The sequence below is a fragment of the Dromiciops gliroides genome, chromosome 6, assembly GCF_019393635.1.
Source record: "Dromiciops gliroides isolate mDroGli1 chromosome 6, mDroGli1.pri, whole genome shotgun sequence".
Lineage (NCBI taxonomy): Eukaryota > Metazoa > Chordata > Mammalia > Microbiotheria > Microbiotheriidae > Dromiciops > Dromiciops gliroides.
The window spans coordinates 247,726,540-247,740,481 of NC_057866.1; the positions used below are offsets into that span (position 1 = coordinate 247,726,540).

The following is a 13,942-nucleotide window of genomic DNA, read 5'->3' on the forward strand; positions in this document are numbered from 1 at the left end:
TTGTTGTTTTTTTGGTCACACAGACAGAACATTTCAAATCCTGGAAACGGATGATCTTAGAGTCTGTTTTTTTGTTACAGGTGTGGATTATTATTATTATTAAAATAATAGCATTTATATAGTACTTTACGGTCATCAAAACGCTTTACACATATTATCTCACTTGGTTCTTACAACCACCCTTGGAAGAGGGTGCCATTATTATCTCCATTTTACTGACGCAGAAACTGAGGCAGACAGAGGTTGAGTGACTTGCCCAGGGTTACAGTGTCTTAGGGTTGATTTGAAATGAGGCCAGGCTTGCTCAGCCACGGCGCGCAGCAGCAGCAGCAGCAACAACAACAACAACAACACGAGCGTGGGGGCCCCTCACTCGATCCCCTGGGGGCACCGGCAGGTGCTCCGCTGCCCCCGCCCAGGTACTCCGGCCAGAGCCCCCGGATCCCGGGGACAACGGCTCCCGCCCAGGCTTCCTCCGGGCCTCCCGGCGCCTGGCACTAGCAGGCGAGGCCAAGGGACTGGAACAAGGCGCGCGCGGCCAAGTCCAAGTCCCTCCTCCCGTCCCTGACGTTGCGCTCCGGGGAAGGGGTCGAGGAGGAGGAGAGGTCGGAGAGGGGCGCAGAGGCAACCCCCGTCCTTCGCCTCCAGTCCTACCCCACCCCTCCTGCCCCCGGGAGAACGGGCTTCCCCCGCCCCCGGACTGGGAGTGTGTCTGTGAGTGTGAGCGTGTGAGTGTGTGTACGCGTCTGGCCTTGCTCGTTCTCTCCGGCTCAACGTCAGTGGGAATTTCCAGCCAGGAAGTGAGAGAGTGAACGAGAGAAAGAGAGAGAAGTGCGCCCGCAAGCCGCTAGCAGGAAGGGGAGGTTTCGCCACCCGAGCGGCGAGGGGACGCGCTGACAGCTTCCCCCTTTCCCCTTCCCGTCGCTGGGTCCCGCCCGCCGGCAGTCCAGTCGGCCGCCCGAGCTGCTCCGGGGAGAGCGCACGAGCGAGCGGGCCAGCGAGCGAGCCCCCAGCGAGCCGGACCGCGGTGCGCCCCGGGCGGCCGCTGGAGAGGGCGCGCGGGCAGCGGCTCCCCTCACCTCCCCGGCCCGGGCTGCGGGCCATGCGCCGTGCAGCCCGCTGCTAGGCTCGGCGGGGTGAACCACGCGCGCAGTCCGCCCGCCCGCCCTGCCTTCGGCCGCCAGCCCTCCCCTGCTGCTGCTCGCCGGACCCGAGCGGGGGCCAGGACGAGCTGGGAGGCCCCGGAGAGCCGCTCCCCCGAAGGTAAGAACAAAGTTGGGCCAAGGGGGGCGGGGAGCCGCTTCCTGCGAGGGAAGGTGAGGACAAGTGCGGCTCTTCACGCCCAGTCCCCCCACACTTGCCGATCCCCACCCCGCCGGCCCCCGAGTCTAGACTTCCTCATTCCTGCCCGACCCGCGGGAGGAGATTGACACCAGTTGCGAGGTGCACGGGATTGGTGAGAGGGGAGGAAAAAGGCAGCTCCGGAGCCGGGAGGGTGCAGATCGGCGCTGGGGCGCCCAGGGGCCATGTGGTTTGGCCAGTTGTTTCTCTCCCCCCCACCCCCAACCCCACCCCCCAACCCATTTCACCTCCTCCAACCTTTCGAAACGAGGGGAAAAAATCTGGCATCTTGGACGGCAGCTGCTGGGGAGACCTCATTTGTCTTTGGGGGGTGGGGGGAGGGAATGACTAAGGGCTTACATTTGGGTGCATGTGTGTGCGCGGATCCTCTGTGTGTGTGTGTGTGTGTGTGTGTGTGTGTGTCGGGGGGGGGGGGCTTTGAGTGAAGTGTTGTACCTGATTTTTATCCAAGGGAGTTTTACGAAATGAAGGCAGAAGGGGAGGCTACCGATTTCTCTTCATTCGAAAACCCTCTGTACTTTCCAGGTCTTGTTAGCTGTCTGCCATCCCCCATCTGAAAATAGGCCCATTTTTCACCGGGACCTCTGCTTATCTTTCCAGAAAGATTAAGTGTTATAGGGACATTCCAAGACCCCCCGAAAGCAATTCTGAAAAAAAAAAGGGGGTGTTATTACACTAGCCAAATCAAGAACTTAGTCCTATGATTGGTTCATTATATAAAACTGGGGGGGGGGTGCTGGCATAAATACAGGAGTGTAGTCGGAGTGTAGTTTTAATAGCCATGGTTTTAAGCTATTGAAGGTTTAAAACTGATCTCATAAGCATGATCTTTCTATAGTAAAATTAATTTGCACTCTGGGTTTTCTGTTTCACATTTGAAATAACCTGGATATCAAACCTAAATACAGGTGTGTGTTTTCTTCCTTTGTTTGTTTTCTTTTGATGTGTGAAGGTTGAGTAGAAACCAACAGTTGAACATGAAGTTCAACTTAATGGATTTTTCTCAAAGTAGCTGATTCCAGATCTTGGCCTATTTACTGTATAGCAACTCCAGGAATATAGTATGAACCATTTACTGTATTGGAGTAAACCAGTGATCCTCCCAGAATCCTAATGTTTTCCTCTGTTTAGAAGCAAGGTACTCCCGGTTGCTTTAACAGTGTTACTGTTGGGTGTCACTAGTCTTCCTGAGTAGACTGGGTTGTTTGCTTTTTGTTTTTGTCCTTTAGAAAGAAAAGGAACAAAATTCAAGAGCTCAGCTGAAGCATATTCTTGAGACTTAATTCTACAATCCTTCACATTTGAAGTTAGTCATTTTTAAAGCACCTACTATGTGTCTGCCTCTTGGCTAAAAAACAAAAGGATACCAAGAAGGGTAGAGTGACAGTCCTTTCCCTCAAGGAGCTCACAATGTAATAGAGGAAAGAATACATAAAAAGAAGTTGAAAACTGAGGGGTGGGGAAAGGGAGGATACCCTGCCTAAGAGGTGCCCTGGGCCCCCTCCTTAAGTGGAGGAGGATCTGGGAAGAGGTCTTATGTCCATTTTCTACCCTCTGCAGTTAGAGAGAGCCCCTCCAGGGACTGGGGGTACTTAAGGAGGCTTGAGTTTCAGAGCTGATTCTTTCTTTCTTTCTTTCTTTCTTTCTTTCTTTCTTTCTTTCTTTCTTTCTTTCTTTCTTTCTTTCTTTCTTTCTTTCTTTCTTTCTTTCTTTCTTTCTTTCTTTCTTTCTTTCTTTCTTTCTTTCTTTCTTTCTTTCTTTCTTTCTTTCTTTCTTTCTTTCTTTCTTTCTTTCTTTCTTTCTTTCTTTCTTTCTTTCTTTCTTTCTTTCTTTCTTTCTTTCTTTCTTTCTTTCTTTCTTTCTTTCTTTCTTTCTTTCTTTCTTTCTTTCTTTCTTTCTTTCTTTCTTTCTTTCTTTCTTTCTTTCTTTCTTTCTTTCTTTCTTTCTTTCTTTCTTTCTTTCTTTCTTTCTTTCGGCAATTGGGGTTAAGTGATTTGCCCAGGGTCACACAGCTAGTAATTGTCAAGTGTCTGAGGCTGGATTTGAACTCAGGTCCTCCTGAATCCAGGGCTGGTGCTCTATCCACTGTGCCATCTAGCTGCCCCAGAACTGATTCTTTCTTTCAGGAAGATGAGTTTCTGGGGACACTCAAGTCCAGGAGAACAGCCAGGTGGTAAATGTTGAGGTAGCTGCCCAATTCCAAACCAGTTGAATTGTTTTAACTGTCTTCTCTGTAAGGGAGGAACAATTCCATTGATATAGAGTAGAACAATTAAAATTAACTTAAGCCTTAGTGTGTTTGGAAAGACAGAATTTTGGAAGAGAAATTTGTTGCATTTGTTTTTCATATATGCACGCAACTGAATTGTTGAAATGCAAAGAAGGGATGTACTGAGAAGAGATGTACTGGTACTTTTCTTGAAATTATCAGTCAATTAGACTTTATTTATAATTATCTGCCCAGTATGAATAGACCTTCAACTCAAATTGATTTGGCAAAATGACCACCTGAGTTATGGAGGGCTTCAATCTGCAAGACAGTTCCATATGAAGGAAGTGTATAAATGGAATGAATGAATGAAAAAAACCCATTTATTATTTAAGTCCTGAAATTAAAATAATGTGAATTCTGCATTCTTAGCACAAATCCTTGGTGATGCCTTTTAGAAATGCTTCTTATACTCAGAATAATTTCTGAAGACAGAAATCACAGACATCATACCTGGAAGGGACCTTAGAAATCATGTAGTTTAACCCTCTCATTTTACAGATGAGAAAACTGAGGTCCATATACGTTGTGATTTACCTAAGCTCATATAGCAAATAATAGGCAGAGCTAGAATGGAGTTTTCACTCTCATTTTGTGGTTGTTCCTCTACTTCTGTATTGTAGTGGTCACTTTCAAAGCTTTCATCTTTTGTTTTTTAAATGCACGCTTTGTTTTTTAAATGCCTGTTTTACAAGTGAGTTACTCTGCTCAAATATTTTACTGCAAGCCAAAGCACTCCTTATTCTTCGAATCTAGGTAGTAAATTTTTTTTTTTTGTGAGGCAATAGGGCTTAAGTGACTTGCCCAGGGTCACACAGCTAGTAAATGTTAAGTGTCTGAGGCTGGATTTAGTCCTCCTGAATCCAGGGCCAGTGCTCTATCCACTGCACCACCTAGCTGCCCCCCAGGTAGTAAATATTGGGGCACATTTTACAAAATTGCCAAGAGCTCCTCTCCTATGCTAATACCTTTGGGATCTTGGGGTGTTCTTGGCAAAGATAGTGGAGGGGTTTGCCATTTCTTTGTCTAGCTCATTTTATAGATGAGGAAACTGAGGCAAACAGGGTTAAGTGAGTTTGCCCAGGGTCCCACAGCTAGTAAGTATCTGAGGTGGGATTTGAACTCAGGTCCTCTTGACTACAGGCCCAGGCTCTATCCACTGCCTTTATACTTCTAAGCTCTTTAGAAATATCTACCTTAATGACTGAGTTATAGTTGGCCAAAATTAATTAATCTGAAATGGGGCGGGCTTTTAAATTCAGCGGTCATTCTTTTGCTCTGGTTCCTGGGTACATTTTGGACATGTGTCAGAAATTGGTAATAGAGAATTGTTATATATTCTAGCCCCTTTAAAGGATTAGAGATTTAGCTCTAAAAAGGACTTTAAAAGCCATGAAGTCCACCCCCTTCTGTTGCAGAGAGTAACTTAGATAGTCAGTGACAGGCATGGGATTTGATCCAAATACATTCACACAGAAGTACTGAATAAATTTTTCAGGGTATTCCATATTCAAGCTAGATGGTGCAATGAATAGAGAACTGGACTTGGAGCCAAGATCTTTGTTCAAATGTAGCCTGAGATACTCAGTAGCTGTGTGAACCTGGGCAAGTTACCTTGACTCAGTGACACAAGCCACTTACTCTGTGCTCAGTTTCCCTTTCTGTAACATGAGATTAATGATAGCACTTAACCTCGATGGGTCAGATGAATGAACATATAAAGTTGTTTGCACACCTTAAAGCACTACATAACTGCTAGCTATTATCATTGTTCCGAATTGCTGAAAGGGTTAATTTCCCTTTGAGACATCCTCCTATTTCTAAAGTATGTAATGAGTTTAATTTTCATATTGGTATTCAAAGTGTTATAGGTGCTATTGATACATGTTTGGAAAAAGAATAACAGTGCATTGACTTGGCCTCTAACCTGCATTTAATAGTTATTTCATCAGCTCCCTGTGAAAAATGCAGTACACGTTTACAAAGCATTTCCAGATTATTTTAAAAATGATTATCTTTACATCCTTCTTGAGGAATCTTTGTATTCACAACAATTTTCAGATCACAGAAATGCCTCTACTGTACTTCAAAAACATATGGTTATTTATTTGATTTTAAAAGTATTAATTTCCCTACCCAAAGGGTAGAATACTGACTTTTGGGAGAAGTGATTGCTTCCTACTGATCAACTGAAATCTAATTAGCAGGATCAGAAACAAACATGGGATTTTTATATTTTAAAAATGTAGGTTCATGGGTGTGGAAGATAAAGGACTTCATTTGGCAAATAAAATAAGAATAAAAAGACATTTCTTAGTGCTTGCAAAAAAAATTCATGGAAACTTGGCTTTTATTCTGAACTTATCAGATGCCTGGAAAGTATATGATTGATTCATTATAGGAGGGAAATATCTGGAGATTGAGAATTTGGGGAGATTGATTCTAATGCTGAGCAAACCTGATTTATCCCTCTTTAGGCTAGATTCAAGGGGAGTCCAACAGTAATGGATGTGGATGTAAAAGGGGTCAATAGATCTGGAAAGAGACCTATTAAATTGATCCCATTTTAGTAGCTAGATGTTTCTTGTTAAGAGGCTTACTAATGTAGCTGAATTACAGAAAAACCAGAATTCAAGAGATCATTTTGTTCAACTGTCTTATTTAAGACAGATTCTAGTATAGCTGAATAGAATTAACTGTTCTGCCACCAGCTCGCTCTCTCACTCTCTCTCGCTCTCTTCCTCCTCCTCCTTCTTCTCTTTCTCTTTCTCCCTCCTTCCCCCCTCTCCTCTATCTCATATCTACCAACCTATCATCTATTTCTTTACTTCTCTATCTCTCCATCTATCTGCCTACCTATCTATAAAATATCAATATCTACATATATCACCTGTCTACTTAGCATTTTCCTCTCATCTATATACCTACGTATCTCCCAGGAATTTTCCTTAACAGACAAGTACTAGAATTTGGTAGGTACATTATTCTAGAGATATTTTAATCTCTCCTACTTGAATTATTATTCATTCTTGATTTGACACCATTTACAATGATTACTATCATCACCACCACCACTACCACCATCATTAGCATTAGGCTTAGGAGTTAAGTGACTTGTCCAGGGTAACATAGTAAGTGTCTGAGGCTGAATTTGAGCTCAGTTCCGTCTGACTACTGCTGGTGCTCTATCCACTGTACCACCTAGCTGCCCCCACCATTTACAAATTATTGGTCAGTTATGTTATTCTTAAATTAGAAAAAAAAATCTGCCTTCTAGATTGCTAGATCAGTGTTATTCTCTATAACACACTGGAGAGTATTTGATGCTTGAGTTGCTCCACCAGCTTCCTTGGAATGAATGGTGACTTAGGCTGGAGAAATAATCAGAGCATTACGGAACCTTAAAGTGAGAAACGACCCACCCACGCTTTCGTAAGCATCCTTTGTGCCCCATTCTTGAAAAATGGTCCTGCTGGCTTTTCTGCTGGGACATCTCCAGTGAAGTGATACACTCTCCTTCCATTTGGGGCGGTTCTAAATGGTTAACCAAGTTTTTCCTTACATGTAACCTGACCTTATCTCCTGCTTCTAACTTTGCCCTTCAGGACTAAACAGCTCCAGTCTTTTCCAAGGGGTGGCCCTGCAAGTATTCTTCAGTCTTCTCTGCTGTAGGCTGGATGTTACCACATGTTTCCCATGAATTTTCCACATTTTCTCTCTCTCCTTTATACAGGCTTTCCATAGGCTGTCATACCCGGAATGTTCTTCCTTCCCTGTGCCTCTGAGAATCCCTACCTTTCTTTCAAAACACACAACACTCCACAAACTCATACAGGATACCTTTTGTTATCTTTGTCATTGTTCTTGATCTCAGCCCTGGAAATTGCCTTGTATGTATTTTGCAGATACTTATCTTTGTATTTAGTTTCCTCCCATAGATTATAGGCTTCTTGAGGACATGGATTCTTTTGCTTTGTCTTTGGTCCCAGTACCTACTCAAGTGCCTGCCATAGAGCAGGTAGTCAGTGAATTCCGATAAAATGCTGGGCCTGGAATCAAAAAGCCCTGAGTTCAAATGTGATCTTAAATACTTACTAGCTGTGTGGCCCTGGGCAAATCACTTAACCTCTATTTGCCTGTTTTCTAAATGGCAAAGTGGGGAGCATAATAGTACCTACCTCCCAGGGTTATCACAAGTGAGATAATTATTATCACAAAATTATGTAATCACAAGTGAGATCATATTTGTTTTAGTTTGGGGGGGGCAGTGAGGGTTAAGTGACTTGCCCAGGGTCACACAGCTAGTAAGTGTCAAGTGTCTGATGCTGGATTTGAACTCAGGTCCTCCTGAATCCAGGGCCAGGGCTTTATCCACTGCACCACCTAGCTGCCCCTTATCAGTGTATTTCTGAAAATACAGTGCCCACATTTGAACACAATTTTCTAATTGTGTGGCCAGGTTAGAGCACAGCAGGACTATTCTGAAATCCTTTTGAAATCCCTTCAAGACTCAGCTCATGCCGTCTTCATAAGCTGCTTGAAGACTACACTGTATTCATTTTGTATACAGTATACATATGGGTTGTCGCAAAAGTCTTAGTTCAGTTTTAAACCCTTAAAGCTTCAAGCTTAGATGTACATCTCTCAGCCTTCTTAGAATGTTGCTTCTCTGAGGGCATGGAATGGTTTCTTTGTGTCCTTGTACATGCCCAGTGTTTAGCACAGTGTTTGGCATATTGTAAGAACTTAATTAATGTTCGTTGGTTGGTTGACTCAGATATTATGCTACTTTTTTTTTTTTTTGTCACCTTGCTGGCTCATATAGAGCCTATGGTCAATTAAAATAAAATCCTCTGGGGCAGCTAGGTGGTGCAGTGGATAAAGCACCAGCCCTGGATTCAGGAAGACCTGAGTTCAAACGTGGCCTCACTTGACACTTACTAGCTGTGTGACTCTGGGCAAGTCACTTAACCCTCATTGCCCCGCAAAAAATAAAAAAAATAAAATAAAATCCTCACATCTCTTTTCCATGTTCTACTTACCACTGCTTCCCTCATTCTGTACTTGTGTCATTGCCGATGCTGTTTTTAAATAAAGTAAAAAGCTTTACATTGATTGTTGTTGAATTGAGCTTCTTGAGTTACTTACATTCACTGTTAACTATCCTACTCTCAACTTTGGGTCATCCTTAGAGTTCAGAAGCAAACCGTGTGTGTCTTTGTCTAGGTCACTGGTAAAAATGTTGAACGGTTGAGGATGTCTGTCAAATCCATGATCATCCGCTAGAGACCCTACCTCCAAACTAACCCCATGATAATGGGTCATTGTCAGTTTGACAACTGATCCATAATAAAAAAAAAAAAAAAAGATGATTTCTCTTCAGGTTAAATCAATCAGCCACCTCACTGAAGCCATCTAACTCCTCTCACCTAGTCCGTATCTCTCCATCTTGTCTACAAGGATAATGGTATCATAAATCAGGAAGGCAGGGTTTTTTTGTTTGTTTTCTCTTTGTTTTTTAAGTTGGTAAATACAAAATTTTGGAAGTACACAATTTAGCTTGGTATATATTTTTTTGGAGCTGATATGACCCTAATCAGTTCTCCTAATTCTTGAATATTTTGTGATTGTCTAAGAACTTCCTTATGCAAACATATATTATGTAATTTAAAAGCTATGTATTGGGGGCAGCTAAGTGTTGAAGTGGATAAAGCACCAGTCCCAGATTCAGGAGGACTTGAGTTCAAATCTAGCCTCAGACACTTGACACTTACCAGCTGTATGACCCTGGGCAAGTCACTTAACCCTCATTGCCCAGCCCAAAGAAAGAAAGAAAAAGAAGCAAGAAAAAAAATCTATGTATTGTGCCTTATGCAATTCACCAATTCAGTACAATGACTTATTCCTGCTCTGGATTTTCTGTAAGTATGAGTAATGGGTTTTTTTGCTCAGTACTGCACATAGAAAAGAAAAAAAAATATGTTCCTACTTTCAAAAAGGTTCTATTCTAGTTAGGAAAAGGCTGACTGCACATAAGAAGTTAGGGAAGGAGGAAATTACATCTAGTAACTGCAAAGATCAATCAGTTAATGAATAAGTATTTAGTAAGTTCTCATTTTATGCCAAGCACTTTACTAGATGTAGGAGATAAAAGGACAAAGATTGACACATTGATACTTGAAATGAGCCCATTTTGTAATAGGGGAGAAAACAAGTCCTATAAAAATACACATAGCATAAATATTCAATCAATAAATACACTTATGTGTATATACAGACATATAACATATATAAAGTACAAACGAGTAGCTTTGGCGGAGGGTGGGATTCAGGAAAGAAATAAGATGGCAGCTAAGTTGCATCTTAAAAAAGAGAGGTGCTCTATAAAGAGAAGGTGAAGAGAGACTCTTTCAGGCATAGGGTACAAAGACCAGTACAAAGGTACAAAGATTGAAATGTGAATGAGGAACAAAGAGAAGGACAAGGGGGAGTAATGTCCAACAAGGCTGGGAAGATTGGTTGGGGCTAGGTTTGTAGGGCTTTAACAGCTAAATAGATGTACAATGATGAAGATTTCATTTGATTCTTCATGATTTATTTTTCACTTTTTGCCCTATTTTAAAAAAATTTTCTTTTTCTTTTGTTTTTTTGTTTTTGGTGAGGCAATTGGGGTTAAGTGACTTGCTCAGGCCACACAGCTGGTAAGTGTCAAGTGTCTGAGTTTAGATTTGAACTCACATTCTCCTGACTCTAGGGCTGGTGCTCTATCCACTGCACCACCTAGCTGCGCCTGCCCTATTCTTTTTAAAGTTTAGGTAATTAGGAATAATGATTTAAAAAGCTTTACTCCCTGACAAAAATTATGTTGCTTTGCATTGACATTTCACCATTTAAAAAGAAAAGATCTCCTAATCCTTCTTATAAACTCCTCAAGCTTTTATCAGTATATAAGTAACAGATTATTGCAGACTTCACACTATAAATTTATGAATTTATTTAAGTTAAAAAAACCTCTGGGAATTGTAATTTTAAGTATGAATCTAGTCATTCTGCATCATTTGTACTTTAAAAGAATTTAACTTCATAAAGGAGAAAACTTGCTTGAAAAGGTTCAAGCATTAAGAAAAAATTAGCCACAACCCATGTCAAAACATAAAAAAACATAATTGACTCTCTGAGGGAGTTAACCAAATCATGATAATATACCAAGGATGTACAAAGAAACAGTTTTTTTTTTAAATTGAGCAATTGATTTACAAGTATTGGGCCTTGTTCTGCACTAAGTAGGAATGACTGAATTTGTTTTGGATACAAGCTGACTTTTTTGGGGAATGCCAACTTCATTAGTTGCATTGGCCTACTTGGAGTTCTTCAAAAATGGCTTGTATTGCCTAGCCCCAGGCTCTGGAAGACAGGTCCCCTCAGCTGACTTGCAAGCTTCCTTGTTTTTCTTCAAGGACAGGTCAAATCCCACCTTCTGCAAGAAGCCTTTTCTGGTGCTGTCCCTTCTTAGATTACTGTCATCAATTTTTTAATATATATTCTGTGTTTTGCTAGTTATTTACACGTCTCCAACCCCATTAGAATGTACCTTCCTTGAAGGCAAGGGATGGTTTTTTTGTTTGTTTTGTTTTGTTTTGTTTTTTGCTTTCTTTATATCTCTGTTACTTAACACTGGCCCAAAGTAATAAATGTTATTTACTGACTGATGGTAAGACTGAATTTGTTCTTGCCACAAATGAACATTTGGGGGGCATCACTTCATTAGTTACTATACATAGAATATTTCTTATGCCAGGTATAGGGTAAAGGATTTTCAGAGAACATTGTCCTTGCCTTCTAAGAGAATGATTCTCATCTAAAATGTACTAGAAGTGATATCTTATTAGTGAATGAAATCTAGTGCCCTCAAGAAGAGCTGTAGAAGTTAGTTTAGTTTCAAACTTTTATAGATAGGTAATAAAGCAATTTAAATTAGATGGGCAGTTTGCACCACTAAAATTGTAGCTTTGTAGGTAGATGTAAGAGGAACACTAGTAGGAGAAAGAATGCGACAATCGCAACTGAATGAAATTCATGGATTTTACAATTAAAATTATTTCACCAAAAGTTGACACTGTCCCCATGAGGTAAAATGGAAAGAACACTGGACAGGTAACTTTAACCCCCACAGACATTAGTTTTCTTTTTTTTTTTTTTCCGGGGGGGGGGGTGGCAGGGCAATGAGGGTTACATGAATTGCCCAGGGTCACACCGCTAGTAAGTGTCAAGTGTCTGAGGCTGGATTTGAACTCAGGTCCTCCTGAATCCAGGACCGGTGCTTTATGCACTGCGCCAGCTAGCTGCCCCCATAGACATTAGTTTTCTCATTTGAAAAATAGGAAGCCTGGACCAGATAATGACCAAGGTCATTTCCATGTCTAACAGTATATAGTATATGAATTGCATGCACCCAAACTGGCAGCTCTTGTGTTCCCATTGAGAGGAAAGGGAGTTCTTTTATCAAATTCTGCAGACTGCCTTGCTCCACAAACAAGACGCTCCATATCATAGCTCCTGGCATTTTCTCTGGCTCCCCTCCCCTCATGACTGGTATGGTTTCCCTCTTTTCCTACTGGGTTCCCTGGATTCTTTTAAGGCCCAACTAAAATCCTGTCTTCTGCGGGAAGTGTTTCCCAATTCCTCTTAATTCTAGTGCCTTCTCTCTCAATTATTTCCTATTTATCCTGCATATAGCTTGCCTGCATGTTGTGTCCCCTTTAGATTGTGAGTCCCTTGAGGGCAGGGACTGTCTTTTGCCTCTTTTTGTATCCCCAGCCTGGAACATAGTAGGTGCTTATTAAGTGTTTATTAGTTTATTGATTGCTCTCTACCTTTTTCTTCTTCTAACCCCCTAACCTCTTTGGTTACCTAGAGAAACAAACAACCCCTCCCTTTAACCTTATTCTCTTATTCATGAATTATGAAAAGTCAGTGTTAATGTTTATTTATATAACACACTGCCTTAAAGTAGTCAGTAGGGTAAAACATGGTATTTATTATTCAAAGAGTCTGCTGACTGGAATAATCATTTTCATTCTTTAATTAATTAATCAATAATATTTTATCCTCCCAATTACATGTTAAAACAAATTTTAACATTTTTAAAAAATGTTTTGAGTTTTGTATTCTATCCTTTCATCTGCTCCTTGAGATGGAAAGCAATCTGATATAGGTTATGCATGTGCAATCATATAAAACAATTCCATATTAGTCACTTTGTACAAGACTTGAACAAAAAAAAAAGGGAAAAAAGAAAAAGAAAGTGAAAAATTGTATGCTTCAGTCTGTACTCAGATAATATCAGGTCTTTTCTCTGGAGGTGGCTAGCATTTTTCATTGTGAGTGCTTTGGGATTGTCTTGGATCATTATTTTGCTGTGCCAGAGTTAAGTCAATCATAGTTAATCATCCTACAATGTTGCTGTTACTATGTACAGTGTTTGGGTTCTGCTCACTTCACTTTGCGTCAATTCATGTAAGTCTTTTCAGGTTCTTCTAGATTAATCCTACTCGTCATTTCTTATAGCACAATAATATTCCATCACAATCATTTATTACAATTTGTTCAGCCATTCCTCAATTGATAGGCATCCCCTGGATTTTCACTTTACTTCTTAGCCACCACAAAAAAAGCTTTGTACACATAGGTCCTTTTCCTTTTTGTTTTTAATCTCTTTGGGAAATGACCTAGCAATGTTATTGCTGTATCAAAGGGTATGCATAGTTTTGTAGCTCCTTTGGCATAGTTCTAAATTGCTCTCCAGAATGGTTGGATCAGTTCACAACTCCACAAACAGTGCATTATTGTGCTGGAGTAGTTCTTTTTCTTTTCTTTTTTTGGTGAGGCAATTGGGGTTAAGTGACTTGCCCAGGGAAACACAGCCAGTATGTGTCAAGGGTCTGACGCTGGATTTGAACTCAGCTCCTCCTGACTCCAGAGCTGGTGCTCTATCCACTGCGCCACCTAGTTGCCCCTTGGAGTAGTTCTTTTTTTTTTTTTTTTTTTTTTGCGGGGCAATGGGGGGTTAAGTGACTTGCCCAGGGTCACACAGCTAGTAAGTGTTAAGTGTCTGAGGCTGGATTTGAACTCAGATACTCCTGAATCCAGGGCCAACGCTTTAACCACTGTGCCATCTAGCTGCCCTGGAATAGTTCTTAAAGGGCCCTGCTCTCTAGATCCTATTTGCTCCTGATCTGGGAATTCTATCTCAGTCCTCCAAAGAAATCAGCTAAAACTGAAACTGGAGTTGGGAATAAAGAAAACCTAAAA

The 13,942-nt window shown here is 41.4% G+C and overlaps 1 protein-coding gene across 3 annotated transcripts in view; it reads left to right on the forward strand.

Annotated features, from left to right (window-relative positions):
* Positions 1 to 320: 320 nt before the first annotated feature.
* Positions 321 to 13,942, forward strand: part of NFKB1 (nuclear factor kappa B subunit 1) — a 178,009-nt gene continuing 164,387 nt past the window's right edge. The window contains exon 1 of one of the 3 annotated variants that reach the window (XM_043972943.1): positions 321 to 419. The gene's annotated coding sequence lies outside the window, so the exon portion shown is untranslated. Of the gene's footprint in view, positions 420 to 1,147; positions 1,264 to 13,942 lie in introns of those variants that run through there. The other 2 variants (XM_043972944.1, XM_043972942.1) reach the window with 2 other exon arrangements.